General features: G+C 42.1%; 1 protein-coding gene and 1 long non-coding RNA gene across 3 annotated transcripts in view; both read left to right on the top strand.

The window, feature by feature from the left end:
* Positions 1–27,836, top strand: part of LRMDA (leucine rich melanocyte differentiation associated) — a 740,402-nt gene that overhangs the window by 127,357 nt on the left and 585,209 nt on the right. The gene's annotated exons all lie outside the window — the stretch shown is intronic.
* LOC310677596 lies at positions 949–10,661 on the top strand. The gene is made up of 2 exons (XR_014511315.1): positions 949–6,920; positions 7,063–10,661. It is a non-coding gene; the product is annotated as an uncharacterized lncRNA (long non-coding RNA).

Raw genomic sequence — 27,836 nt, 5'->3', positions numbered from 1 at the left:
CAGATATCTTTAAATTTGCCACCTTGTTAAGTTTTGATTAATGTGATTCCATTTCACTAAAGTAATTGGCTTGGCCTGTTGTAGAAAATAATCAGGCTTTCTACGGAACAAATGCTAGAACATGCTAATGAGGGAGTGAGTTCGTTAAATTGATGGCGTGGAGTGACAGTTATTAATGATTGTTATGATAAACAGACGAGTGCGAATTGGGATGAGTTGGGCAAAAGTGACAGTTTAAAAATAACGTATATTGGAAAATACTAACGAAGTAATATACTGTTAGGAAAACAATCATGCAAGTTGTCAAAGGAAGAAGTGTAATTATACAGCTGCACAAGCCGCCTTCGGAGGACAGGGACCTGGCTGATAATGGACACATTTTTTGTTGGCAAGAGGAAAATATGTTATGGCAGAAAAGAGTGCAGATTGATAAATTAATTGGCCTTTTTCACTGTTCCAAGAGCAAACTTGGCCAGCAACAGCAAGGCAGATTAAGTGAATAAATGAAGTGACCCTCCTTATCCATCCCCTTATCCTTTCATTGTTACACCTGTGCAAAACAAAAGCAACTTGGTGGGCTACCTTGCTCAAATGGCAGAGTTCATGACTCTTCATTTTAAAGCTTGTATTGTAAAGCTGTTGACTCTTGGTGATTAAGGCAATTATATGAAGGAATTTGTGTTGCACCTTTAAGGTAGGGTGTAAGGAACCGATTGGAAGCTTTGGGAGAGATGCAAATTCTGCCAAGCTTTGGGCTGTTGTACAGAGAATTAGCCTGGGCTTATGAACACATGAAACTCCTTTAATATTGAGTTGGGCTATTAGTCCATCTAACCCAATATTGCGTGTTACAAATTTGTGCTTCATTATTGAGATACAGGCAGGAATATCTGAACCATGCATGGGTTTGTTTGAATTGCTATGGTAGGAAAATTCAGAGATCACCAACCATCACTTCTTATTTAAGAGCTATATACTATAATAACTATAATTATTTTATACATTACAAGTTCTGAAGAAATTGACAACGGCTTGCTAGAAAAGCAGGTCGTGATGTATCAGTTAATTCCTCACCTGATGGTCCCCCTCCATGTCCCATGTCCAGAATCCGTTTCTGGATTGCTGACTCCCCTGCCTTCTGTACCTATCTTCATTCTTTGCCAGGTCTGTTCAGACGTCACAGGTGGATTCTGTTGTTTTTGCATTGAAGTAGACTGCCTGACCTAGACTTGCCACCTCTCAAAGAGCAGAAGCCCCTGGTGTTATAGTTCTATTAACTTAGTTGCTTTAATATAGAAATTGTCAACCTGGGCACAGAATGTGTTGGGTTCAACGGGAAGACTGAATTTCAAAGACCACAAACAACTGGCTAATTTAAACAGTGTGTGTGTGTGTTGCATTTAAACCACAATATTTCAAATGAATCCATGGTGATGCAGAATACTTGCCCAGCTTTGGAGCCTCTTATTAGAAAATCTTCTTGCTTAGGTCTCATGGCACTCCCTCTAATGCACACTAGAATGTCTGGTGTACCAAGTCACTGTGGAACCACTACATGGTTGGATTGCTGGTGATTAGGAAAGTTGGAGGAGAGAGCCCTTTCTTTACTTTCCTATTCACCCACTTCTCAATGAAACTGTTTCCCTCACACCTTGAGATGTATAAAAAGATGTGGAGAAGTGATGTGTTGGGAGGGACCTCTTCCAACCTCATAATCCTTCAACGAAGGCACTGCAATATTGAGAAAGGGAAAGAAGAGCCCAACCCCTTAGCACTCCCTCCCTTGCACATTAAACTCAATGAGCAGATAATTCCCCAACATCCTAATACTGCAATCCTGTAGATGTTGACTCAAAAGAAAATGTAACTGAGTTAATTGGGACTTACTCCCAGGTAAGTAATGATGCCTATTTATTACAGGTTCTATTAGGATATGTTTTCTGAATAATAATGGCGCTACCTGTCCTGTTGTGCTCAACTTCAGCTCTGGGGATGCAGTCTACTACGGTGACTTAAACTGCTTCTATGTGATATTAAAATACTTAATTTCATAATTTTTAGGAAAACAGAGTCATTGCATTTTGATATACAGTATGAATATTAAATTTTAAATTGGTCTATTTCAAGGAGAGTATCTGTGCTCTGTCTCTTTTACTTGATGAGTCACATCAGTGCAGTCAAATGGACAAGCAAAACTTGCTTGGAGCTAGGATACATGCATTTACTTTGAATAAAGTCTGGCTTTTACCTTACAGATCACTTGAAAGATTTTTCTGCTTTTCCTTGCCCGTTGAGAATATTATTGTTTGAAAACAGAAAGAAAAACCAGTCTGGATCTTATTTCGATTTTTTTAACAAATACTTAAAAAAAAATCTTCAGGAAGATGCTTGTTGGCAGGACTGTACGTGAAAGATTGCAGTGATATTAAGGTTCTCAAAAGCTATGGGGGCTACTAGAATAAAGAATAAAACTACGTGGATTCTATTTGATGTGGAAATTAATACTGTACCATGTGGTGTGGTACACTATTGGTTCTTCAGAAGTTAAAGTGGAGAAGTGGAGTTCAATAAAGGAGGGGACATTTCTTGAAGGAGAGGCACTTTAATTTCTATTTCAACATGGCTACTGGTCTTTTACCATGTACAGTGGTACCTTGGTAGTCGAACGGCTTGGCTCCTGAACTAATTGGCTCCCACACCGCAAACCTGGAAATGAGTGTTCCAGTTTGCGAATGTTTTTTAGAAGCTGAACCTCCCATGCAGCTTCCGCGGCTTTTGATTGAGTGCAGGAAGCAGAGTTGGTGGTGAGCAGAAATATTGGCCGTATTGTATCTATGTGTGGATGGTAATATTTTGCCTATGTAACTTTTTTTTTTGGAATGGTGAAGCAGTCAGGAGTGGCACTGTCAAGGCATGGGCTTATCTGATTTTGAGAGAACCAGGTCCTATTTTAGAATTTTGTGAGATGAGCTTTTAACTACTGCAGGTAAAATCCCCTTTATTTCTCAAATAAGGTGTAAATTAAGGATCTGTTTCAAGCAATGGCTGGGGTACTACATGCAAAAATCTGCAACTGGACTTACATTCCTTGTTAGATGCCCTTATTTGTTTAAGTGCTAATTACCATGCTGGGCTGACAGAATCTACGAATAATGGTAAATACTTCATTTTCACATCTATGTTTTTGGAAGTGCAGCCTTAACAGATAGGAGTACCTTACAGAGAAATGCACTTTCCACACATGTGATGATTAAATTTGCTGCAGAGCATCCTATTAAGCGAAGAGGGATTAAAATTTTAGATTCTCAGTGCACTTTGAGATTTTTAAACTTGGATTTAATAAAGTGTCATAAATATTTACAAGTGGTGAAACCATCATTTTTGTTTATATTTATGCATGGGAAAAAGATCTTTTAACTGCGTTCCTATTCTAGGATTTGTCAGTTAGATTTAAATGAGCATTATGAAACATAAGTCTGGAACTGTAAATTTCATTTGCTTGATGCTATTTTCTGTTTATCCTTTTTTATTAGTTCCAGAATTGCACTGTGCTGGAAATACATTGCCACTGTAAACTTTATATATGTTAATTTCAAGCACCACTTAACTGCTGGCAACTTTCTTTAGGGAGCAAAGTAACTACCAAAAATACAATCTCCTGATATTATCAAGAGAAGCTAGAAGCCTATTTTACAATTCCTATGGTTAGAGAACTACATAAGTAGCTCTTTGTGCCCAGCCTGGCATTTGGTGTCCCACCTCCCTCAAAAACAAACAAGCAAAACAAAAAAACAAAACAGCAACAGCCTACTATGCTACATTATAAGAAGAAGTGTACTATAAATTAGGGATGTGTGAGAAATTCAGTCTTTGCAAATTACAGTACAAACTGACCAGATCTATACCTCCTGGACTCATGTGTAGATTAGAACCCAGCTGCCTCTGAGATTTAGCACTTCTCTGAACTGGATGCTTTGAGAATGGTCAAGGGTTACAGATTGCTCACATGAACTTTAGGGGAGATACCACTCTATCCAGAAAAGGCTAGGCACTATTCTCCAGTAAATCTTCCACCATCAAGCTCTCCATCTGATCTGGATAGTGTTCCAGTTTCAGACATGGAGGAACATTTAGTCATATACAGGAAGCTCCCATGTCTCATCTGAAGTGGTACAGCCCAAACACAAACTTACCTCCCCACCTGTGAACTAGGCTGAAGAGGAAGCTTTTCTGTGGCTGGTTCCATTTTGAAGAGGGTGTTTTCTTACAGAAATGAATGGCTAGCTTTTGGGGGGTAGATATTAAAAATGTGCTCTTTCTTGCTTTTCCCCACCAAGGGGTCAGAAAAGTAGGTGGTAGGACCACTTAGAGCCCTACTTTTTTTTTTTTTACTGAGCTAGTGGGTCAAAAGGTGGTTAGCCTGAGAGATAAGACTCCCTATAAGTGTTCCACTTATAGTGTTCCAAGACAAGGACTTAGGGGTTATTAGGAAAAGAATAGAAAACAAAACTGCCTTTGTTCTAATGCTCATATACAAATCTGTGTACATTTCTGTTTGTTCTGATTTTTCTTAAAGAGGATATTGTGAGGACAACTAAAGGACAACTAAAATAACCAGGAGGCTTGCACACCTTTCCTATGAACAAAGGTGCGCTTTAGTATTTCAGACTTTTTAGATTGGAAAATTGTTGGTGGAGATGTGACCAAGCTGTATAAAATACATGCATGTATTGTGCTGATGAAAGAGGGATATTTTTGTCCCTCTCTCAGTACAGAACTTGGGATCATCCAAGAGAGAACTGTTTGGCAGGAGATTCAGGGGCAGACAAAAGGAAGTACTTATTCACACAGTGAGTCTTTGATTTATGGAATACCCTGCCACAAGATGTTGATTAGGGCTGTTAGATCAAGTGACTGTAAAAGCAATTTAGGCAAATTCATGAATAGGTTTATCTATGACTACATCCCACCTCTAGGCTGGCAAACAGGGCTTGACTAGATGAACTTTTTGTCTCATCCAACAGAGTTTTTATATTGCCCAAGGATAAAAGTTATCGGGACTGGGAATCTGTAAAACTTGCTCTTCATAATCTTAATACGATCCTGGTCTTTATTTATTGTTGTCGTACATTAATTTACTTATATCCCAGACTTCCTTCAAGAAGTTCATCACAGATTACATATGGTTGAACATTTCCCAAGTAGAAAGCTTAAAGGTTCAAACCTGATCAGTTTCAGCAGTAGAACTATACATTATGCTTTCTGAGCATTCTCTTTTCTTGATATTAAATAAAAATGTCTCTCCTTTTCTCATGTGAAAGATTTCCCCTCTCAAGGCCTAGGCCAATGTTGTCCTCTCAGCTTGTAAATTGCTTAAATATTGGATTGCACCATCTAAATTTGGTATGATATTTGTGTTCAGGGTTTCTCAATTATACTTATTATATAATACTTTGCAAATTAACTTTTGCATCATGTTCTGGAATCTAGGTTTAAAACGGCAAAATACTTTGTCAGGTGAGCGTCAGAATTTGACTGCCTAGACTTTTCTTGTATGCACTTATAAAGATGGAAATATTAAGAACTTACATGAAGAGGTTTTCACTGTGGAAGATCTAGATACTTCAGCAGGTAACACATAACTGAAATCTTTTTGTAGTTGTCAAAACAAGCAGCTCTAACTTTGTACATTTTCTGTTAAAACTAAAAGCACTATGACAGTCGGAATCCTGGTTAAATCAATATAAGAAGCAAACAGACTTTCCTTTTACTTCCAGGATTCATTAAGAGTTTTGACATGTCTGAAGTGCCTCTTCAAAACATTTCTGTGTCACTAAGGGCCTCTTCTCATGAGGTATTTTGTACTTTGGAGCAGAAACAGAGGTCAAAATATATGCATCCTGTGTTAAGTTTAAAGTCCACATACAGGTTTCAGGCATAGCTTTTCCCACACAGTGAGGATGGCAGGAAAGGTTCCCTACTGCAGTGTATTCTAAAGGGGAAAGCTGGTGGGGTAAGAAGCATTATCTTTTTTATAACTGGCCACCTACTTGTATGTTGTACCTAGGTATGTGGACCAAGGACCAAAATGCCTTGTTCATATATCTTGTGAGAAATGTCCCTCATTTTAAAGATCTCAGTTTGGCATTTTAGTGAAAGAGATCTATTTGCTGTATGCAGATACAGTATTTCGATGTCTGGATAGCTGACCATATGGAGCAAATCTGCACTTTTTATTGTTGTTTATGAAATATTTCCTATGCCGTCAGAGCCTCCTAAGGAGGTGGGAAACAATGAGAATGTTAACCCTACTGGCTGCTGGGTGACTGTCATTGTTTGTAGTCTACTTGACAGTTCTCAGTTTTGTTGATGCGTGGAACAGCATTGTCCTGATGTCTAAAGTCACTCACAATTAGCCTGAACTATAGAAGCTGCCAGTTTGGGCCTGGCTTAGAGAGACAAAGTAGACAGAAGTGACCTGATATTTGCTTTTCAGTCTTTCAAAATTACCATCGATTTTGTCAACAGAATGTATTTATCTGAGGAAAAAATAAAACAGCACTTGAAAGACATTTAGTCCAGTATTACAGGCTAGTGTTTAGCATGCTGCTGAGATCTGTCTTTACAGATACTCCACACTGTTACTGTATTTTCACACACACACACACACACACACACACACACCTCGAACTATCCAGCTCTATGAATTCACAGAGGAAGCAGGCAGTATCCAGTCCCAAGTCCCAACTCCAATCCAAGTCCAGCAGAGAGCATACAGGACCTCGGACAGTTCCAAGGGTCCCCTGGTAAAACAATTCTAAGAGAGATGATGTCTCTGAAGACAGCTAGAACTAATTGAAGCCTTATGTAGGCTAGTCAGGCTTTGCCTCCCTGGAGAAGCTAGCTGGTTGGGTAAAGCAGTGTTCCCCAACCTTGGGCCTCCAGTTGTATTTGGACTGCAATTCCCATCATCCTTGACCACTGGTCTTGCTAGCGAGGGATGATGGGAGTTGTAGTCCAAAAACAGCTGGAGGCCCAAGGTTGGGGAACATTGGGGTAAAGGACCCTTGCCTTATTTTTTGGCCTTTGGCTTCTGTGAGACTGAGGAGACAGGTACCACAGGGGGCGGTATCCTCTGTGTCAGAGGATGGTGGTAGGATTGTGACTTCTAGCTGGAAGTGACCTGAATAAGGTGTTGGAGGTTCTCTCCCTGAAGAAGTAGCCTGAATCTCATTCGAGTCCACCACAGTGAATTGCAAGATCCGTGGGTTGAGGGTCCTGACACAAACGCAGACCTGCACTAATTTTGGATGTACTTCCTTCACTACTGTGTGCAATTTTTTGGCAAGTAAGAGTGTTCTTATATCACAGTGATAAAGAGTGATACTTATATTGAATAATTTTCCCCCCCTTCCAGTAGCACCTTAGAGACCAACTAAGTTTGTTATTGGTTTGAGCTTTCATGTGCATGCACACTTCTTCACATACTTACATTACAGTGATTGTAGGAATAAAAGTGTGTGGCAGGAAGCGGTTTTAGAGACCAGCAGAGAACAGAAGCTATTTTCAATCTCCTGTGGTATCATTTCAAAGTGTGTAGCAACAAGTATTGCATAGGCTGTGTTTTCAGGTTTTTTTAATTTGACTTATGCAGATAAGGTTTTATGGTTAGTTTCTTTCTTACAGCATCACTTTGTTCATCTATCAATATTTTGAACATTAAAACAAGCTTTGGCTGGCAATTTGATACGGTGATTGACATCACTATGCTAAAATAGTAAATAAAATTATCCCAAGCCTCTAAACCTACAGTATGTCTGCAGACATACTCATCTTGTTTTTTGGGTGCTTTGTGAGGCACCTTGAACTTTTTAAGGACAGAAAAGCAGGATTGTTTTTTAAAAAATAAAAATAATATGCAGCACATATGCATACCTAATATAATCATACACTTTGTTCTTTAGAAGTTGCTGGCCACTTCTAAGCTAACAATGTTAGTTGTTGTTGTTTTTAGATCACAGATATCTGTATCAACTCCTGATATTCAGGAAATATACATTTAACTAGTTTTGTAAATGGAAGGAAATTAGCTTTCGAAGATGGTGGTCAGCCTAAACCAAGCCAGATAACACTTTCAGTATAACCAGCCAATTACAAACAATATTTTTGACTTTTCATTTTAATTTTGTCAGGTTGCTTCCTTGTTATTTGAAAATCCCAGGCCTTTCCTTGGACATTAATGTGGCTGCAGAGATCAAAGCTACACAATAGTAACTGCGTTTTGGTTGCCATTATTTTCATATTGTTGGCAATTAGAGGATTTGTATTAATATGCCCAGTTTTTGTATGTAGTTTCAAGTACATTGGAATGCAATTCCACATATACATGCTACTTGCCTGTTAATTCTGGACCTGCAGAAATCACTTGATTTTGGGTGTAATCATACAATTTATATAAAACTTACCCTGTTGTGGCCCTGCCATGCCAATAATGTTCAAGGCATGTATAAATGAATAAAAGAACTGTAAGTGTGCAGCCCAGACTATGCTTTGGATCATGTCAAATTATGCCCACCATATACTGGGGATGGTAGTGGGGTTCGCCAGCACATGAGTCTATACTTTATCTACTAGGCTGCAATTGCACCAAGATATATGATCTGCCAAAATGTGTCTGTTTGAAAAATGGGTTCGCAGTATGTGAAAATTCCAAAGCTCTGGAAACCAGGTATAAAGTTCACAGGATTGTTACTAGGTGACCCTCATCCAACCCTATAGTTCTATAATTCTATGACTCTATGTAGCTGAGGAAGAACTGGGTCATTTGAAGATGAACATGTAAGACCACACGTGCTCAGTCTGGACAAAGTAACTAAACACATCATTTAAAAACTGAAATGTAGAGATTTCTTCTGAAATTGCTATAAATGCTATTACCATGTGCTTGACTAGGATGCTATTATGAGCTTGCATATGATGTTGTTGATTGGAATATTAAAAACAAGTACATCAAAACTTATGAGGAACATTCCATTAGTGTCTCAGTTTATGCTGACCCGCAGGATAATGTCTAAAATTTATATTTAAAAAACGTTTTTGAAGAGACCAAGAGTTAAAGTAGTAAGATTGCAGAAAGGCATATAAATTATGCCCAACCTAACTAAATTTAACAAATTGTTACTTCTTCCTACTACAGACTGTGCAGATCCCGATAGCTGTTGACAAAATTTCACTTCCAAAAGCTGCACAAAGTATTTAATAAGCATTTCACATCAAGAAAGCATAACAAATTTGGTGTTTTAATCTATACTGTGATTGTATACAAAATGAACTGATTGTGGCAGGTGTGCCACCTACTTCCCACCCACTGATATTACCAGAAACCGGTGTTCTGCATTATTCACCTGTGACAAACCCAGGCCATGTATCCCCACCTTCATTTCAAGAAGGAAAAGGCTGGGAGGTGTTTTGCATATTGTTTATTCTTTGGTAGCCCTCCTATTTCTCGGTAGCCCCCACCTTTTTATAAAGCACATAGATCTGTATGAGAAACAGTGACTTGCAGTATCTGTAGTGATGTGAGATGGACAGACACTTTTAGCACTCTGAACTTTGATTTTAGGCTGCTAGTGACCTCTCCTCAAGAACCTGTAGCCTGAGCAAATTGTTAGTTCACTGGATGAGGTTAGATCCTGTGGCTAGGAAAAAACTGACTTCAGTGTTCAAATTGAAAGAAAATATTTAATTGAGGCTGAAGGATAAAAGAATACCCACCACATTGTTTAGCCTCTGAAAATAGTTTTTAAGTGGTGCAACTTACAGGGAGCTTCTTTCCCCCTCTTATCAGATGCTCGATACGGATTTGGTGAAGTACATGCTTGCTTCCTTGCTTTTGAGATCATGGAAACAGGAGTCATTGGACAGAAAGGGAGCAGTCTGAAAAGAAACAGGCCAAGAGTTTTGCTGACACGGCTCAGGGACTAAATATTAGGGAACAGATGAAGCAGCACTGAGGTGGGGAAAGGCCGCTCTACTGCTATTTCCAGCCCTCTGCTAAGTGCTGTTCTGGACAGGCTACTGAGTTTGCTTAGAGTGTTTGAGCTATGGTTTTTCTTTTAAAGCAGGGGAAACTGTAGCTTTCCAGATGTTGTTGGTCTTCAACTCCCATAAAGCCCAGCTGGTATGTCCAATGATCAGGAATGATGGGAGTTGTAGTCCAATGTCCAAATACATCTGGAGGCCCACATGTTTCCTGTCCTTGTTGTTTTAAAAGAAAATGAGAATGGCAGGTTCATGGAGTAATGGTATATGCTTCTTCCAATAAAATAATCACTTTAGAAGGAAGTTCACTATCGGGGAGCAAGGTTAATGTTGACAAAGGAAGAGAAGGTATGGGGCCTACAAAGCCTACGGAATGTATTTTGTAGCAAAAGTGTGAAAATAACATCTAAAGCAAATCCATATTTTATCTGAAAATGTGCCTGAGTTTAAGATGCCTCATAATATTATACAGCACAAAAGCAAATTTTCTAATATGAGTCAGTAACGCTATAGCCAGCAAAGATTAGGTGAAGCTTTACCAGATTATATACTCCCAACTGTAAGAGGATTTGTCGGTGTGACAAATACAGAGTTTAGAAAAATATTATTACATAGAAAAATATGTAAATGAAAGAGAATTACTTCACAACAATGTTGACTGTAACACAAGTTATGTGATATTTATACATAGAAAATAGTTGTAATTTAAGGTGTGATTGCTGTATTGGCTTAGTGTTTGAAGATTCTTCAAAGACAGTTACTTTTAGCAATGGCTTAAAAATCCTTACCTTTTTGTTTGAAGTCATCAATGAGAGATTTTGTTGGTTGTTTTCCTGTTAGTCATTTGTATGTATTAGAGCTTCAGCTCCAGAGCTGAACAGCTAATACCTTTCTGGTGTGTAAGGATGCAACTTCACATTTAAATGTATTGTAAAACATTACACAAATCTGTAATTATATTACTTTTAAAATAAAGCCTTCATCTATCCTAAGTTCGTTTGATGTCCCTTCCCTGCTGACTCTATTTTTTCCTTGTTCCCACTTTACATTAATGTGAAGAGACAGTTGAGTAAATGCACAATGAACTTCAAAACCTAGTAATTGTTTTTCAGAAAGAATGAAACTTGCGAATTAGATATGGATTGTAAAAGAACACCAGAGCTGATTAGTGTTCGTTAGGTTTGCCTGCTGGACCGTTCTGACACCTGTCTTCCAGCTTTCTCGATAAATGCCACGGCTGATCCCTCTATACTGCCAGTCACATGACAGCGAGCGAGAGCTTGTGGGTGGGAATTAAAAAGATTCCCAGTGAACCTTGTCAGGCTTAGCAATTCATGGAACTCGACATAAAAGGCAACGTTAAACAAAGATGAGTTGAATCCATTTACATGCAAACTCTAGTTATCTGTGTTTAAAAGTAAAAGAGAGAGACTGGAATGGATGAATGTTTAAGGAGGTTACTATTCCTTTCTTTGTAAGCTGTGCAGATAATAAGCTTCTAAGATGTTGGTAGGGTGGGGGCTGAGTGGGGAGGAAGCCAACTTTTGGGGCTTGAAAAATTGCCTTTCCTTCTTTTTAAGGAAATACCAATTTCTTCCTAAACCATCTGGTTGTGTCTTGTTTACAGCACAGTATGCCTGTTTGTGCTTATTAATCATGCTTACACAAGTATCTTAATTACTCCCGGTGTAGCTGCTCTGTCTTGAACTCAGAAATTGACCTTTCCCTTTTATTCCTTGAAATCATTAATCATACATAATCAACGACAATGGGACACAAGAGAAGGCTACCAGTATTCAAAAACCACTCACCAGTCCTGAGAAGAAATGTAGACCAGAGTGACTCCACTGCTTGCAGTCAGACATATCTTAATTAATGACGTGTGTGGGTGTGCATAAGCTGCTATTATTTCCCTTTTTTTACCTATCCAGAAGTGGCATTAATTTGCTGCCTTGAGAAATCATGTGCCAGAATTCCCCTCTATACTAAAAACCAAAAGACAAGGAAGTAGATAGTTTTATTGTGGTCTGAATTTCTTTGTACTTTTTTCTTTAGCCTTCTTTGTTTTTAAGTAGTAATCCAAATTCGCCCATCTGTGAATACACCATTTAAGGGTTGTAGTTATTTTAACTGTGGGTGGGTGTTTCTAAAGAAACTGCTTGCCAGATAAATGTTTGTTGCTTTTGTTCATCTGGGCAGTATCTGTAAAGCAATGGCATAGGGAATAAGACTGAAGGCATCAATGGATTATTAATAGGTGTGATTATTAGCTCACTAATTAGAGACTGAAAGTTGTGATATAATTGTAGTGTGTCATCTGTGAATTTAGGATCCAATCATTGTTGACAGTACACATCTTTTAATTGTAATCCATGCGTCAGAGGTGAATTTCTTTAATTTGTTTTTACTTTAAATTGCTGAATTTCATATTGCATATGCATGTTTGGTGTAATGGTTTTATGGTCAATAATGAGATGAAATAGTGGCAACAAGTTCTCCCTCTTTCAGTACTCTTAAACTATTATATAGATCTAATGATAATTACTGTTTCTATTTTTCTTCCTTAGTAGCATAGGGGCAAAATACTTAATTCATAACAGATAAAAGAAAAGGAGCAAGATAACTCATACAGACATGGAACAGAAAATCTATATAGTGAAGAATAATCTCATTCTGATTTTAACAACTGCTATTTCAATATAACATGAATATATAGCTTGGTGGTTTTATTATTTGCATGAAAATTGCTTGGATTTGAAGTCATCAGTTCACTCTTACTAAATTAAATAAATGTTTACCTAAAACAGGCACCAAGATGCTTAGAGTAATGTAACATAAAAAATACCTAACTGAACTGCAATAAAAATCCCAAATAATAAAATAGTAGCAATAGGCAAGTTAAATTGCAGAACCAGTACATCCAAAGTCTTAATGAAATAAGAAAGTATTTACAGTCTTTCTGAAAGATGTAAGGGATTAAGTTTGGTAAGCATCTCTCAAGCTATTTCCCCCACTGTTATGGTTCCACTGCAGAAAAAATCTTATCCTTGGTGTCCTAGGTAAGTACTCAAGACTATGAAGGAAGCGTTCAGCAATTGACATGTTAGAAGATATTGTTTCTCAAGTCTGATATAGTGTAAAATCTTGCCCTTTGATATGCAACTATACCTATGCCTGAGGGTGGAATGCAACATAGCTTTAAGGGGATTGTTAGCCCTGGGAGACCAGGGTTCAAGTCCCCACTCCGCCATGAAGCTCACTGGTAACCTTGGACCAGTAAGTCTACCTTACCTCATAGGGTTGTTGTGGGAATTAAATGAGGAGTGGGGGAACCATGTATGCCATCTTGAGTTCCTTGGAGAAAGAGGTGGGATGGATATATATAAATAAATAAATAAATAAATCTCCCCTTTTCTCTCTCTTTTTTTAAAAAAATAATATTTATTACTTTCCCAACAATTTAAACACAACATAGAAAAAATAAAAATGGACAATACAATACAATACAAAAACACTACATAACACTAACACAAACATTAAACTAACAAAACAAAACAGAAACAATTTAAAACACATCAGACAATTTCAATATCTTATCTTCCATTCACTTATTTCAACGACCTCCTCACACCTCCCTTTTTGTATTCCACTTCTATTCATTATTTCAGCAATTCCTTTCCATCTTCCTCTGTTTTCTATCCTATAGTTATCTTAAGACATTCTAACCTTATTTTTTCCTTTAACACTCTATTAATCTATTTATACTTAATTCCTTATAACATTTCTACTAAAGCCATATAACTTCATTCCAACTTTGTTCTTACATTCATTAATTTTACAGTATTTCTGTAGATAGTCTTCCAACTTTTCCCAGTCTTCTTCCACTGACTCTTCTCCCTGGTCTCGGATTCTGCCAGTCATTTCCGCCAGTTCCATATAGTCCATCAACTTCATCTGCCATTCTTCCCGGGTGGGTAAATCTTGTGTCGTCCAATACTTCGCGATGAGTATTATTGCTGCTGTTGTTGCATACATAAAAAAAGTTCTATCCTTCTTTGGCACCAATTGGCCGACCATGCCCAGGAGAAAGGCCTCTGGTTTCTTCAGGAAGGTATATTTGAATACCTTTTTCATTTCATTATATATCATCTCCCAGAAAGTCTTAATCCTTGGGCATGTCCACCAAAGGTGAAAGAATGTACCTTCAGTCTCATTACATTTCCAACATTTATTATCGGGCAAATGGTAAATTTTTGCAAGCTTGACTGGTGTCATGTACCACCTATAAATCATTTTCATTAGATTTTCTCTTAGGGCATTACATGCCGTGAATTTCATACCTTTTCTCCTCTGCACACTGTTCTGGGGAATCTTTCAACCTCCCTGAGCAGATATTGGGGGCAGGTGAGGGGTGGAGCCCTGTTGCACTAGCAGGAGCCCTTGAGTTGGCTTCTGCTAGTGGAACTGGGTAGTTGAATCCAGCCCGTGGTCTATGTCTTTGTCTCCTTGATCTTATCCAACTGTCCTATCCTACCTGTAACAAAACTCTCACTTTTATGTATCCTTTTTTGAGAGCAGACTGAGTAGATAAGTTAGGGAACTGAGATGGAACTGGACATCTTTAGGGAGGAGCCTTCTCCCTTTGGAAATCAAACGTTCCCCAAATCATTATGTTCAACATCACAAAGTGATCTATGATCAGTGGAGGCATAGCTCTGGTTTTTCTGAAAGTGAAGCTGGTCAGTTATTGAAAAGAGCTTGTTTAGAATGGTTGTGGTCTGTGAGCTTATGCTCAAGATGGATCAAGGGTAGATCTGGGGTTCTGGGGTCTGCATGGAGTGATTTTTATTTCGGTTTTAAAAAGCTTCTAATGCAATATGCCTTCTGTTTTACTATGATGGGGCCTGATAATTTCCTCAAGGTACGTTTCTCTGATGCTCAATAAATGTCTGTGGGCACAGTTAACTGTTTATAACCAGGGTGAGTGGGGAAACTTTTTTAGCCTAAGCCTTCCAGGGGTCAGATGCAGGAGGACAAGGGCAAAAGTGGTTGGAACAATGGGTGTGACTCTTACCTTTGAAAGGTAAGCTTCATAGAGCACCATCAAGGTCTGTATTTGGCTTCTGGGACTGAAATTTCCTGACTTCTGATTTATAGCATTGTACCTTCACCATAACATGAATGGAATCTCTTAGCAACAGATCAGCCACACTTACCTTTGCTCTGTGCTTTCTAGGCACAGGCACAGGCTTTCCAGGTCTGAATGGTTTCTTTTTTTGTCCCTGGCACTTTCCCCAGGAAAACCTTATTGCTATTTGCTCTGATTTAGTGGTAAAATGGGGGTTTTCCCTGGGAAAATGCCAGGACAAAAAAGAAAAAAGAAAATCCTGCTTGGACCTGGACCTGGAAAACCCAGACCTATGCCTAGAAATGTGACACAAAAGGAAATGTGGATGAGCCCTAAGCTTGTCATCTCTATTTTCCTCCTAATACAGGGGTCTGCAACCTGCGGCTCCGGAGCCACATGTGGCTCTTTTACACCTTTGCCGCGGCTCCGTGGCAGATACTAACGAGGGGAGGAGGCGCATTGTGCGCCCCGACACTCCCCACTGTGGCGGGCGCTGTACTGGCTGTGACGTCGCATGGGGGCGGTGCGTGCGTTAAGTCACACACCGTCCCGACGTCACCTTCCCACCCGCCCACCCGCTACATTGTAAGGGGCATGTATGCTGGTCACTGCATTGAAAGGGGGCATGTACGCTGGTCACTGTTTTGAGGGGGAGTGAAGAACGCACACACACAAAAAGGTAACTTGTTAATTTAACGTTTATTTCTAATGAGGAGGAGTAATTCTGAGGGGTCAAACAAAGAAATAATAAAAAAGTGACAAAAAGGTTATTTTTATAATGACGAGTTTTGCAGCTCCCAGTTTTTTTTTCTTCGGAAACGGGTCCAAGTGGCTCTTTTTGTCTTAAAGGTTGCAGACCCCTGTCCTAATACAAGTAGGGTGGCCTTCTTCTCTTATTGGAACTGAAGCTGGAGTGCATAGCTCTCATTAATGAACTGAAGATCTTGAAGTTATATATCTGTCCTAAAACTGTAATCTTGATCCGGATATCTGACTGCCTGCATAGAATCACTGGATTGAAGATTACCGTATTTTTCGCCCTATAGGATGCACCGTCCCATAAGGCGCACCTAGTTTTTTTGGGGGGGAAATAAAGGAAAAAAATTATTTCCCCCCCAGGCGCGGGGTTGGGGAAGCCCGAGCTTCCCCCGACCCCAGCCCCCAAACAGGCAGCTCTCTGCAAGCCGTGGGAGCCCAGTGCTGGCTCCCGCTGCTTGCTGAGAGGTCCACGAAGCCTGGACGCGCTGAGCTCAGCGCGCGCAGGCTTCAGCATGCAGGCAACTCTCCACCAGCAGCGGGAGCGCTCCCGCTGCTAGCGGAGAGGTCCGCGAAGCCTGGACGCGCTGAGCTCAGCGCGCGCAGGCTTCAGCATGCAGGCAACTCTCCGCCAGCAGCGGGAGCGCTCCCGCTGCTAGCGGAGAGGTCCGCGAAGCCTGGACGCGCTGAGCTCAGCGCGCGCAGGCTTCAGCATGCAGGCAACTCTCCGCCAGCAGCGGGAGCGCTCCCGCTGCTAGCGGAGAGGTCCGCGAAGCCTGGACGCGCTGAGCTCAGCGCGCGCAGGCTTCAGCATGCAGGCAACTCTCCGCCAGCAGCGGGAGCGCTCCCGCTGCTAGCGGAGAGGTCCGCGAAGCCTGGACGCGCTGAGCTCAGCGCGCGCAGGCTTCAGCATGCAGGCAACTCTCCGCCAGCAGCGGGAGCGCTCCCGCTGCTAGCGGAGAGGTCCGCGAAGCCTGGACGCGCTGAGCTCAGCGCGCGCAGGCTTCAGCATGCAGGCAACTTTCCGCCAGCAGCGGGAGCGCTCCCGCTGCTTGCGGAGAGGTCCGCGAAGCCTGGACGCGCTGAGCTCAGCGCGCGCAGGCTTCAGCATGCAGGCAACTCTCCGCCAGCAGCGGGAGCGCTCCCGCTGCTAGCGGAGAGGTCCGCGAAGCCTGGACGCGGTGAGCTCAGCGCGCGCAGGCTTCAGCATGCAGGCAACTTTCCGCCAGCAGCGGGAGCGCTCCCGCTGCTTGCGGAGAGGTCCGCGAAGCCTGCATTCGCCCCATAGGACGCACACACATTTCCCCTTCATTTTTGGAGGGGAAAAAGTGCGTCCTATAGGGCGAAAAATACGGTATGTATTTTCCCTGCTGTTGTACTAAAGTGAGATGATGTCCTATTTTTATTTTAGAATCGGTGTTCCTAGTGACAGAGATAAAAGAACACATAATTGAAGCGACTCTCTTCCTGTGTCTTTGCGTATCCAATGTGGAGAAGGGTCCAGCATAAGTTGCACAATTTCTGAAATCTATACTTTCATTTTAGCTTCAGTCTTTGGATACAACAATTTAGCACTTTTAAAACTCACAGATTTCTGCGAGAGATTTAAGCATGTGCTTATTTTGTTGGATGAGACACAGAGTGCTTAACTTCAGCTGGTTGCATCCCGTATGTGTTTGTGTGCATATCCTTTTTTCAATCATTGCCACCTGATTAAGCCTCTAAATAGTGATGCTATTTTTTGTCTTTAAAATATTTTGGGTGGGGGGAGTAGTGCAGAACTGGAAAGGAATCCCTACATGGCACCATGTAGTTGAAGTGTCCAGTCCAACAGATGGAACACATCTCCTCTCATCTATCTCTCCTCTCACTCCTAGACAGCCTATACTGGGTTATATAATGTTTTCCCTTCAGGCTACATGCAGTCTTTGATCTGGATGCCAGAAACTATAGGGGGAAGCACCTCATCCACCAGAGACTAATTCTTAGAATCACCTTGACCATGGGGTGACCCTAGAGATGGCAATTTGTTCAATTTGTTGCAAGAGTTAAACACATACATTGAGGGTTTTTTTAAAAAAGTTGGGCACAACTTCTTGCTGCCTAAGATTGATTGATTGATTGATTTCATAAAATTCATACACAGTTTGATAATTAAAAAACACACAACAATCCTCAAATCAGTTTACAAAAGTTAAAACAGTAAAGTCAAGAAGAATCACAACCTTAACTTTGAAACATACAGAAGTTAAAATACTGAAACAGATTAAAATTGCGTCAACTTTATAAGCATCTGGGTAGGCTTGTCCAAACAAGAATGTTTTTAGCAGGAGCCGAGAAGAACACAGTGAAGGTGCCTGCTTGGTCTCATTTAGGTAGGGAGTTCCAAAGTGCTGCTATGCTAAACAATCATGTTCTTACACATGTGGAGTGGGTATTATGTGGCATCTGTAGTAGTACCAGTTCTGCTGATCAAAGTGGTTGGGTGGGCAGATGTGAGGTAAGGCTATCTTGTAGGTAAGCTGGTCCCAAGTTTTAAGGGCTTTATATGCTAATAGTAGGGACGTGGGTGGCGCTGTGGGTTAAACCACAGAGATTAGGACTTGCCGATCAGAAGGTCGGTGGTTCGAATCCCCGCGATGGGGTGAGCTCCCGTTGCTCGGTCCCTGCTCCTGCCAACCTAGCAGTTTGAAAGCACGTCAAAGTGCAAGTAGATAAATAGGTACCGCTCCGGTGGGAAGGTAAAGGGCATTTCCGTGCGCTGCTCTGGTTCACCAGAAGCGGCTTAGTCATGCTGGCCACATGACCCGGAAGCTGGACGCTGGCTCCCTCGGCCAATAAAGCGAGATGAGCGCTGCAACCCCAGAGTCGGTCACGACTAGACCTAATGGTCAGGGGTCCCTTTACCTTTACTTTATGCTAATAGTAACATGCTGAACTTTGCCCAGTAGCAAATCAGCAACCAATGCAGATTTCTAAAGCAAAGGTATTATATGCTGACCAGAACTTACTCCTGTCAGCAATCATGCTGCAGCATTCTGCACTAACGGCAGCTTCCGGATTAAGTGTGAGAGAAGCAGCACTTTGAGCGTATTGCAGTAATCCAGTCTTGAAGCAATCAAAGCATGAACGACTGTAGCAAGACATTCCCAGTCCAGGAATGGTTGTAGCTTTTGAACCAATCACAGTTTGTAAAAGGTCTCCAGAAGCACCCCCAAACTGTGAACATGTTCCTTGAGGGGGAATGCAGCCTCATCCAAGGTAGGCAGCTGACCAATTTCTAGGACACGGAAGCTACTCACCCACTGTGCCTCCATCTTGCCAGGATTCAAGCTCAGCTTGTTTTTCCTTATCCATTTTACCGCTGAGTCCAGGCAAGGACCCAGGGCCTGCATGGCCTCTCCTGATTCAGATGTTATGGAGAAATACAGCTAAGTGTCATTAGCATACTGGTGGCACCTCTCCCTGAAATGCCTAATGACCACTCCCAACAGGTTCATGTAGATATTAAATAGCACTGGAGATAAGTTAGTCCCCTATGACACCCCGTAACGTAGCTGTAAGGGGAGCCGAAAGGCACTCTCTCAATGCTACTCTCTGGACTTTGCCCTGAAGGTAGGATCGGAACCACTGTAATACAGTGCCCCCAGTCTCCATTCCCTGGAGCTTGTCCAGGAGGATACCATGGTCAATGGTATGTAAAGCCAATATTCTACGTATTGACCCCAATTCTAGTATAAGAATCACTCCCATGGACTGAATGACAAGTTCATAAAGAAATTAACTAACCAGGCTGCATTTCTAGGAATAGCTGGGCCTTCTTGTCCTTTTTAATGTGAATTTTCCCAAATTACACTGGAAATGGACTCTTCTATGAAATTATTGGATTGAAGACATCACTGCCTATGCCCAGGTCTGCCATGCATCTGATTCATTTTCATTGCCATGATTCTTATGAGGATCAATGCAACACTTCCATCAAGCAACAGGATATATATATATATATATATATATGCTTTCGTAGATTTTCACGGGTACAGGAATGCAGGTTTTGGTGTCCTCGGGTGTCTTCCCGTGTAAAAGTTGGGGTGTCTAGGCGACGTTTCGACGAGGTCTCACTCGTCATCTTCAGGCTGGTGCTTTCGGCTTCTTGTTACTGGAACAGAGCAGGATCTCAGTGTTTGAGTTCCTATAAATACTGTTGAGGAGGTGTGGTGTATAGCCTCCAATGTTCTGGGCAGAGAGGAGGTTCCCAGGCTAGTGTGCCTTTTCTTCTTTTGTTCCTTAATTACTTGAGGGATATCTTGAGTGATTTCTTGAGTGATTTCCTGAATCCCACTTAGGTGGGTCATTAGGTGTGGATTAGTTGCTAAAGCCTTCGTGTCTTGAACTCTTGAACTTTGTGAAGAGTTTTTCTGAGAAGATGGCTGTACTGCACTTGGTTGTGCTCTGGCTTGGCTTCGTGTATAGGGGCGAGCTGTGGTTTTGTGGCCTGTGCCAGCCAGATCTGTGTAGGGATTGCAGGGGGGTGCAGCATCCGGAGGTGCCACCCTGGTTTGGCTACTGGATGGTGTCTGTAATTTATCTGTGGAGAGGGTCTGGGTTTGGGTCTGGTGTGGTTGATTGGTGATGGCGTTCTGTGTGCCTCTGGATCTGGTGTCAGATTTTGTGGGGAGGGCTAATTTCCAGATGTCTGGCAAGCGGGATGTGTCGTCACGCTTGTTCATGTTGTGAGGGTGTTTCTCTATCTCGATGGCTTCCATGATTATTCTCTTGTGGTGATGTTCCATGTTAAAGAGCAATTTGGAATCTGCAAAATTAATTTCGTGTCCTGTTTCTTTCATGTGTTGGAAAAGAGAGGAAGTTTTTTCTTCTTTTTTGACGGCATTCTTGTGTTCTGCGATCCGTGCATTTATTCGTCTGTTTGTTTGTCCAATGTACGTGGCTGGGCAGACTTTGCAGGGTATTTCATAGACCCCTTGGTTTTCCAACTGAATTTTATCCTTGGGGTTTCTGAGGATATTGGCTATTTTTTGGTTGGTGCAGAAGGCTGTTTTGATATTGTGTTTATGGAGGATTTTGCTAATTTTATCTGTAGTGCCCTTGATATAAGGAAGGAGGGCTATGCCATTGTTTTCTTCTGTGTCTTGGTTTTTGGGGGGTGTTTCTTTTTGGATTAGCTTCGTAACCCTGTTTTGCTGGTATCCATTGGCAATTAACACATTTGAGAGATTCTGTAACTCAGTTGTCAAGTGGTCTTCGTCAGCCAGGCGTTTGGTTCTGGAGATGAGAGTCTTGGCTACGGAGTTTATTTGTGCAGGGTGGTGGTGTGATTGTGCATGTAAGTAGCGGTTGGTGTGTGTTTTTTTCCGGTAGATAGTGTGTCCTAGGGAGCCATCAGGTTTTTTGTAGATTAGGACGTCAAGGAAGGGAAGTTGGTTGTTGGCTTCTATTTCCATAGTGAATTGTATTTTGGGGTGTAGGCTGTTGAGATGTGTGAGGAAGCTATCCAGTTTTTCCTTCCCGTGTGGCCAAATTACAAAGGTGTCGTCAACATATCTGAGCCAAAGTTTGGGTTTGTGTTCTGACTTGTCTAAAGCATTGGTTTCAAAGTGTTCCATGTACAGGTTAGCGATGACCGGTGAGAGGGGTGATCCCATAGGTGCTCCTTCTATCTGTTTGTATCTTTGTCCATTGTGGATGAAGTACGTGTTGGTTAGGCAGTGGTTGGTCAGGTCCAAGATGTATTCGGGGGGATTGTATTTGTTTTGAATGGCTGTCAAGGCTTCATTAATGGGCACTTGTGTGAAGAGAGATACAACATCGAAGCTCACAAGTAGGTCATTGGGTTGTAGGTTTTGCTTCTTTATTGTTTCTATGAACTGGAAGGAGTTTGGAACGTGTGAAGAGATGGATTCTGCATAGGGCTGAAGTTGCTTGGCGAGAAATTTAGCGAGATTTTGTAGAGGTGAGCCTATGGAGCTGACTATTGGTCTGAGTGGTGTTCCTTCTTTGTGTATCTTGGGGAGGCCGTAGAGTTTGGGGCATCTGGATGATTTTTCTCTGGGGATGATTCTTAGCTGGATTTCTTCACTGATAGGAGAGGCTTTTATTTTGGATTTGGTGGTTTTTTCCAGATAGGTGGTGGGATCTGTTTTTATAGGTTGGTAGGTAGGGTCTTGGAGTAGATTTGATAGTTTTGCTTGGTAGTCCGATGTGTTCATCACAACAGTGGCATTACCTTTGTCTGCTGGGAGAATGATTATGTTGTTGTCTTTCCTCAGGTTGGTGAGTGCTTTCTGTTCTTCTTTGTGTAAATTGCTTCTGGGTGGTTTGCTGGAGCAGAGGATGTTGGTGACTTCAAGTCTGATTTTATTGGCTTCATCTGGATTGATTTTGGTTAGGCTAGCTTCGACTCCGCATATGATGTTTTCCGTGGGGATGCGTCTCGGGGCGACTGCAAAGTTGAAACCTTTGGAGAGTACTTTGGTTTCAGTTGAGGTGAGGATCCTGTCTGATATGTTATGTACTGTTTGTTTCATGGGTTGTTGTGGAGGGTGGCTGGGCTTCTGGCGTTTCTCTAGTTTGTGGAGTTTGTTGGTGTGTGTGTCTGTCTTGTGTGAGGTCTCCGTTTCAGCTCTCCAGACGGCTAGTTGTTTGCATTTGTCCCAGAGTGCAGGGTGGATTTTGTTACAGAGTTTGAGGTGAAGAGTGAGTAGATCTTTGTTGGTTTGGTTTAGTAGGTATCTTTTCTTGTGTAGTTCGTTTCTGATTAGAGATAGTTCAGTTCGTTTCAGGATCCTTTCGGTAGCTGGGGTTTTAGAGTGGAATTTAAGTTGGAAGCATGTGGGAATTAAGTTGTTGTCTCGGCAGTTGCGTAGGAACAAGAGATCACATAAGATGGTGGCTCTTCGGATTTCTAGTTTCTCGTAGGTTCTTGTCAGCTGGAAGGTTTCCTCCCCGTAGAGGTGAGATATTTGCTTTCGTAGATTTTCACGGGTACAGGAATGCAGGTTTTGGTGTCCTCGGGTGTCTTCCCGTGTAAAAGTTGGGGTGTCTAGGCGACGTTTCGACGAGGTCTCACTCGTCATCTTCAGGCTGGTGCTTTCGGCTTCTTGTTACTGGAACAGAGCAGGATCTCAGTGTTTGAGTTCCTATAAATACTGTTGAGGAGGTGTGGTGTATAGCCTCCAATGTTCTGGGCAGAGAGGAGGTTCCCAGGCTAGTGTGCCTTTTCTTCTTTTGTTCCTTAATTACTTGAGGGATATCTTGAGTGATTTCTTGAGTGATTTCCTGAATCCCACTTAGGTGGGTCATTAGGTGTGGATTAGTTGCTAAAGCCTTCGTGTCTTGAACTCTTGAACTTTGTGAAGAGTTTTTCTGAGAAGATGGCTGTACTGCACTTGGTTGTGCTCTGGCTTGGCTTCGTGTATAGGGGCGAGCTGTGGTTTTGTGGCCTGTGCCAGCCAGATCTGTGTAGGGATTGCAGGGGGGTGCAGCATCCGGAGGTGCCACCCTGGTTTGGCTACTGGATGGTGTCTGTAATTTATCTGTGGAGAGGGTCTGGGTTTGGGTCTGGTGTGGTTGATTGGTGATGGCGTTCTGTGTGCCTCTGGATCTGGTGTCAGATTTTGTGGGGAGGGCTAATTTCCAGATGTCTGGCAAGCGGGATGTGTCGTCACGCTTGTTCATGTTGTGAGGGTGTTTCTCTATCTCGATGGCTTCCATGATTATTCTCTTGTGGTGATGTTCCATGTTAAAGAGCAATTTGGAATCTGCAAAATTAATTTCGTGTCCTGTTTCTTTCATGTGTTGGAAAAGAGAGGAAGTTTTTTCTTCTTTTTTGACGGCATTCTTGTGTTCTGCGATCCGTGCATTTATTCGTCTGTTTGTTTGTCCAATGTACGTGGCTGGGCAGACTTTGCAGGGTATTTCATAGACCCCTTGGTTTTCCAACTGAATTTTATCCTTGGGGTTTCTGAGGATATTGGCTATTTTTTGGTTGGTGCAGAAGGCTGTTTTGATATTGTGTTTATGGAGGATTTTGCTAATTTTATCTGTAGTGCCCTTGATATAAGGAAGGAGGGCTATGCCATTGTTTTCTTCTGTGTCTTGGTTTTTGGGGGGTGTTTCTTTTTGGATTAGCTTCGTAACCCTGTTTTGCTGGTATCCATTGGCAATTAACACATTTGAGAGATTCTGTAACTCAGTTGTCAAGTGGTCTTCGTCAGCCAGGCGTTTGGTTCTGGAGATGAGAGTCTTGGCTACGGAGTTTATTTGTGCAGGGTGGTGGTGTGATTGTGCATGTAAGTAGCGGTTGGTGTGTGTTTTTTTCCGGTAGATAGTGTGTCCTAGGGAGCCATCAGGTTTTTTGTAGATTAGGACGTCAAGGAAGGGAAGTTGGTTGTTGGCTTCTATTTCCATAGTGAATTGTATTTTGGGGTGTAGGCTGTTGAGATGTGTGAGGAAGCTATCCAGTTTTTCCTTCCCGTGTGGCCAAATTACAAAGGTGTCGTCAACATATCTGAGCCAAAGTTTGGGTTTGTGTTCTGACTTGTCTAAAGCATTGGTTTCAAAGTGTTCCATGTACAGGTTAGCGATGACCGGTGAGAGGGGTGATCCCATAGGTGCTCCTTCTATCTGTTTGTATCTTTGTCCATTGTGGATGAAGTACGTGTTGGTTAGGCAGTGGTTGGTCAGGTCCAAGATGTATTCGGGGGGATTGTATTTGTTTTGAATGGCTGTCAAGGCTTCATTAATGGGCACTTGTGTGAAGAGAGATACAACATCGAAGCTCACAAGTAGGTCATTGGGTTGTAGGTTTTGCTTCTTTATTGTTTCTATGAACTGGAAGGAGTTTGGAACGTGTGAAGAGATGGATTCTGCATAGGGCTGAAGTTGCTTGGCGAGAAATTTAGCGAGATTTTGTAGAGGTGAGCCTATGGAGCTGACTATTGGTCTGAGTGGTGTTCCTTCTTTGTGTATCTTGGGGAGGCCGTAGAGTTTGGGGCATCTGGATGATTTTTCTCTGGGGATGATTCTTAGCTGGATTTCTTCACTGATAGGAGAGGCTTTTATTTTGGATTTGGTGGTTTTTTCCAGATAGGTGGTGGGATCTGTTTTTATAGGTTGGTAGGTAGGGTCTTGGAGTAGATTTGATAGTTTTGCTTGGTAGTCCGATGTGTTCATCACAACAGTGGCATTACCTTTGTCTGCTGGGAGAATGATTATGTTGTTGTCTTTCCTCAGGTTGGTGAGTGCTTTCTGTTCTTCTTTGTGTAAATTGCTTCTGGGTGGTTTGCTGGAGCAGAGGATGTTGGTGACTTCAAGTCTGATTTTATTGGCTTCATCTGGATTGATTTTGGTTAGGCTAGCTTCGACTCCGCATATGATGTTTTCCGTGGGGATGCGTCTCGGGGCGACTGCAAAGTTGAAACCTTTGGAGAGTACTTTGGTTTCAGTTGAGGTGAGGATCCTGTCTGATATGTTATGTACTGTTTGTTTCATGGGTTGTTGTGGAGGGTGGCTGGGCTTCTGGCGTTTCTCTAGTTTGTGGAGTTTGTTGGTGTGTGTGTCTGTCTTGTGTGAGGTCTCCGTTTCAGCTCTCCAGACGGCTAGTTGTTTGCATTTGTCCCAGAGTGCAGGGTGGATTTTGTTACAGAGTTTGAGGTGAAGAGTGAGTAGATCTTTGTTGGTTTGGTTTAGTAGGTATCTTTTCTTGTGTAGTTCGTTTCTGATTAGAGATAGTTCAGTTCGTTTCAGGATCCTTTCGGTAGCTGGGGTTTTAGAGTGGAATTTAAGTTGGAAGCATGTGGGAATTAAGTTGTTGTCTCGGCAGTTGCGTAGGAACAAGAGATCACATAAGATGGTGGCTCTTCGGATTTCTAGTTTCTCGTAGGTTCTTGTCAGCTGGAAGGTTTCCTCCCCGTAGAGGTGAGATATTTGCTTTCGTAGATTTTCACGGGTACAGGAATGCAGGTTTTGGTGTCCTCGGGTGTCTTCCCGTGTAAAAGTTGGGGTGTCTAGGCGACGTTTCGACGAGGTCTCACTCGTCATCTTCAGGCTGGTGCTTTCGGCTTCTTGTTACTGGAACAGAGCAGGATCTCAGTGTTTGAGTTCCTATAAATACTGTTGAGGAGGTGTGGTGTATAGCCTCCAATGTTCTGGGCAGAGAGGAGGTTCCCAGGCTAGTGTGCCTTTTCTTCTTTTGTTCCTTAATTACTTGAGGGATATCTTGAGTGATTTCTTGAGTGATTTCCTGAATCCCACTTAGGTGGGTCATTAGGTGTGGATTAGTTGCTAAAGCCTTCGTGTCTTGAACTCTTGAACTTTGTGAAGAGTTTTTCTGAGAAGATGGCTGTACTGCACTTGGTTGTGCTCTGGCTTGGCTTCGTGTATAGGGGCGAGCTGTGGTTTTGTGGCCTGTGCCAGCCAGATCTGTGTAGGGATTGCAGGGGGGTGCAGCATCCGGAGGTGCCACCCTGGTTTGGCTACTGGATGGTGTCTGTAATTTATCTGTGGAGAGGGTCTGGGTTTGGGTCTGGTGTGGTTGATTGGTGATGGCGTTCTGTGTGCCTCTGGATCTGGTGTCAGATTTTGTGGGGAGGGCTAATTTCCAGATGTCTGGCAAGCGGGATGTGTCGTCACGCTTGTTCATGTTGTGAGGGTGTTTCTCTATCTCGATGGCTTCCATGATTATTCTCTTGTGGTGATGTTCCATGTTAAAGAGCAATTTGGAATCTGCAAAATTAATTTCGTGTCCTGTTTCTTTCATGTGTTGGAAAAGAGAGGAAGTTTTTTCTTCTTTTTTGACGGCATTCTTGTGTTCTGCGATCCGTGCATTTATTCGTCTGTTTGTTTGTCCAATGTACGTGGCTGGGCAGACTTTGCAGGGTATTTCATAGACCCCTTGGTTTTCCAACTGAATTTTATCCTTGGGGTTTCTGAGGATATTGGCTATTTTTTGGTTGGTGCAGAAGGCTGTTTTGATATTGTGTTTATGGAGGATTTTGCTAATTTTATCTGTAGTGCCCTTGATATAAGGAAGGAGGGCTATGCCATTGTTTTCTTCTGTGTCTTGGTTTTTGGGGGGTGTTTCTTTTTGGATTAGCTTCGTAACCCTGTTTTGCTGGTATCCATTGGCAATTAACACATTTGAGAGATTCTGTAACTCAGTTGTCAAGTGGTCTTCGTCAGCCAGGCGTTTGGTTCTGGAGATGAGAGTCTTGGCTACGGAGTTTATTTGTGCAGGGTGGTGGTGTGATTGTGCATGTAAGTAGCGGTTGGTGTGTGTTTTTTTCCGGTAGATAGTGTGTCCTAGGGAGCCATCAGGTTTTTTGTAGATTAGGACGTCAAGGAAGGGAAGTTGGTTGTTGGCTTCTATTTCCATAGTGAATTGTATTTTGGGGTGTAGGCTGTTGAGATGTGTGAGGAAGCTATCCAGTTTTTCCTTCCCGTGTGGCCAAATTACAAAGGTGTCGTCAACATATCTGAGCCAAAGTTTGGGTTTGTGTTCTGACTTGTCTAAAGCATTGGTTTCAAAGTGTTCCATGTACAGGTTAGCGATGACCGGTGAGAGGGGTGATCCCATAGGTGCTCCTTCTATCTGTTTGTATCTTTGTCCATTGTGGATGAAGTACGTGTTGGTTAGGCAGTGGTTGGTCAGGTCCAAGATGTATTCGGGGGGATTGTATTTGTTTTGAATGGCTGTCAAGGCTTCATTAATGGGCACTTGTGTGAAGAGAGATACAACATCGAAGCTCACAAGTAGGTCATTGGGTTGTAGGTTTTGCTTCTTTATTGTTTCTATGAACTGGAAGGAGTTTGGAACGTGTGAAGAGATGGATTCTGCATAGGGCTGAAGTTGCTTGGCGAGAAATTTAGCGAGATTTTGTAGAGGTGAGCCTATGGA

Source organism: Podarcis tiliguerta (genome assembly GCF_965153285.1).
Source record: "Podarcis tiliguerta genome assembly, chromosome: 5".
In the NCBI taxonomy this organism is placed as follows: Eukaryota; Metazoa; Chordata; class Lepidosauria; order Squamata; family Lacertidae; genus Podarcis; species Podarcis tiliguerta.
Note: the sequence above shows the minus strand (reverse complement) of the source record. Positions and strands in the feature narration are given on the sequence as shown.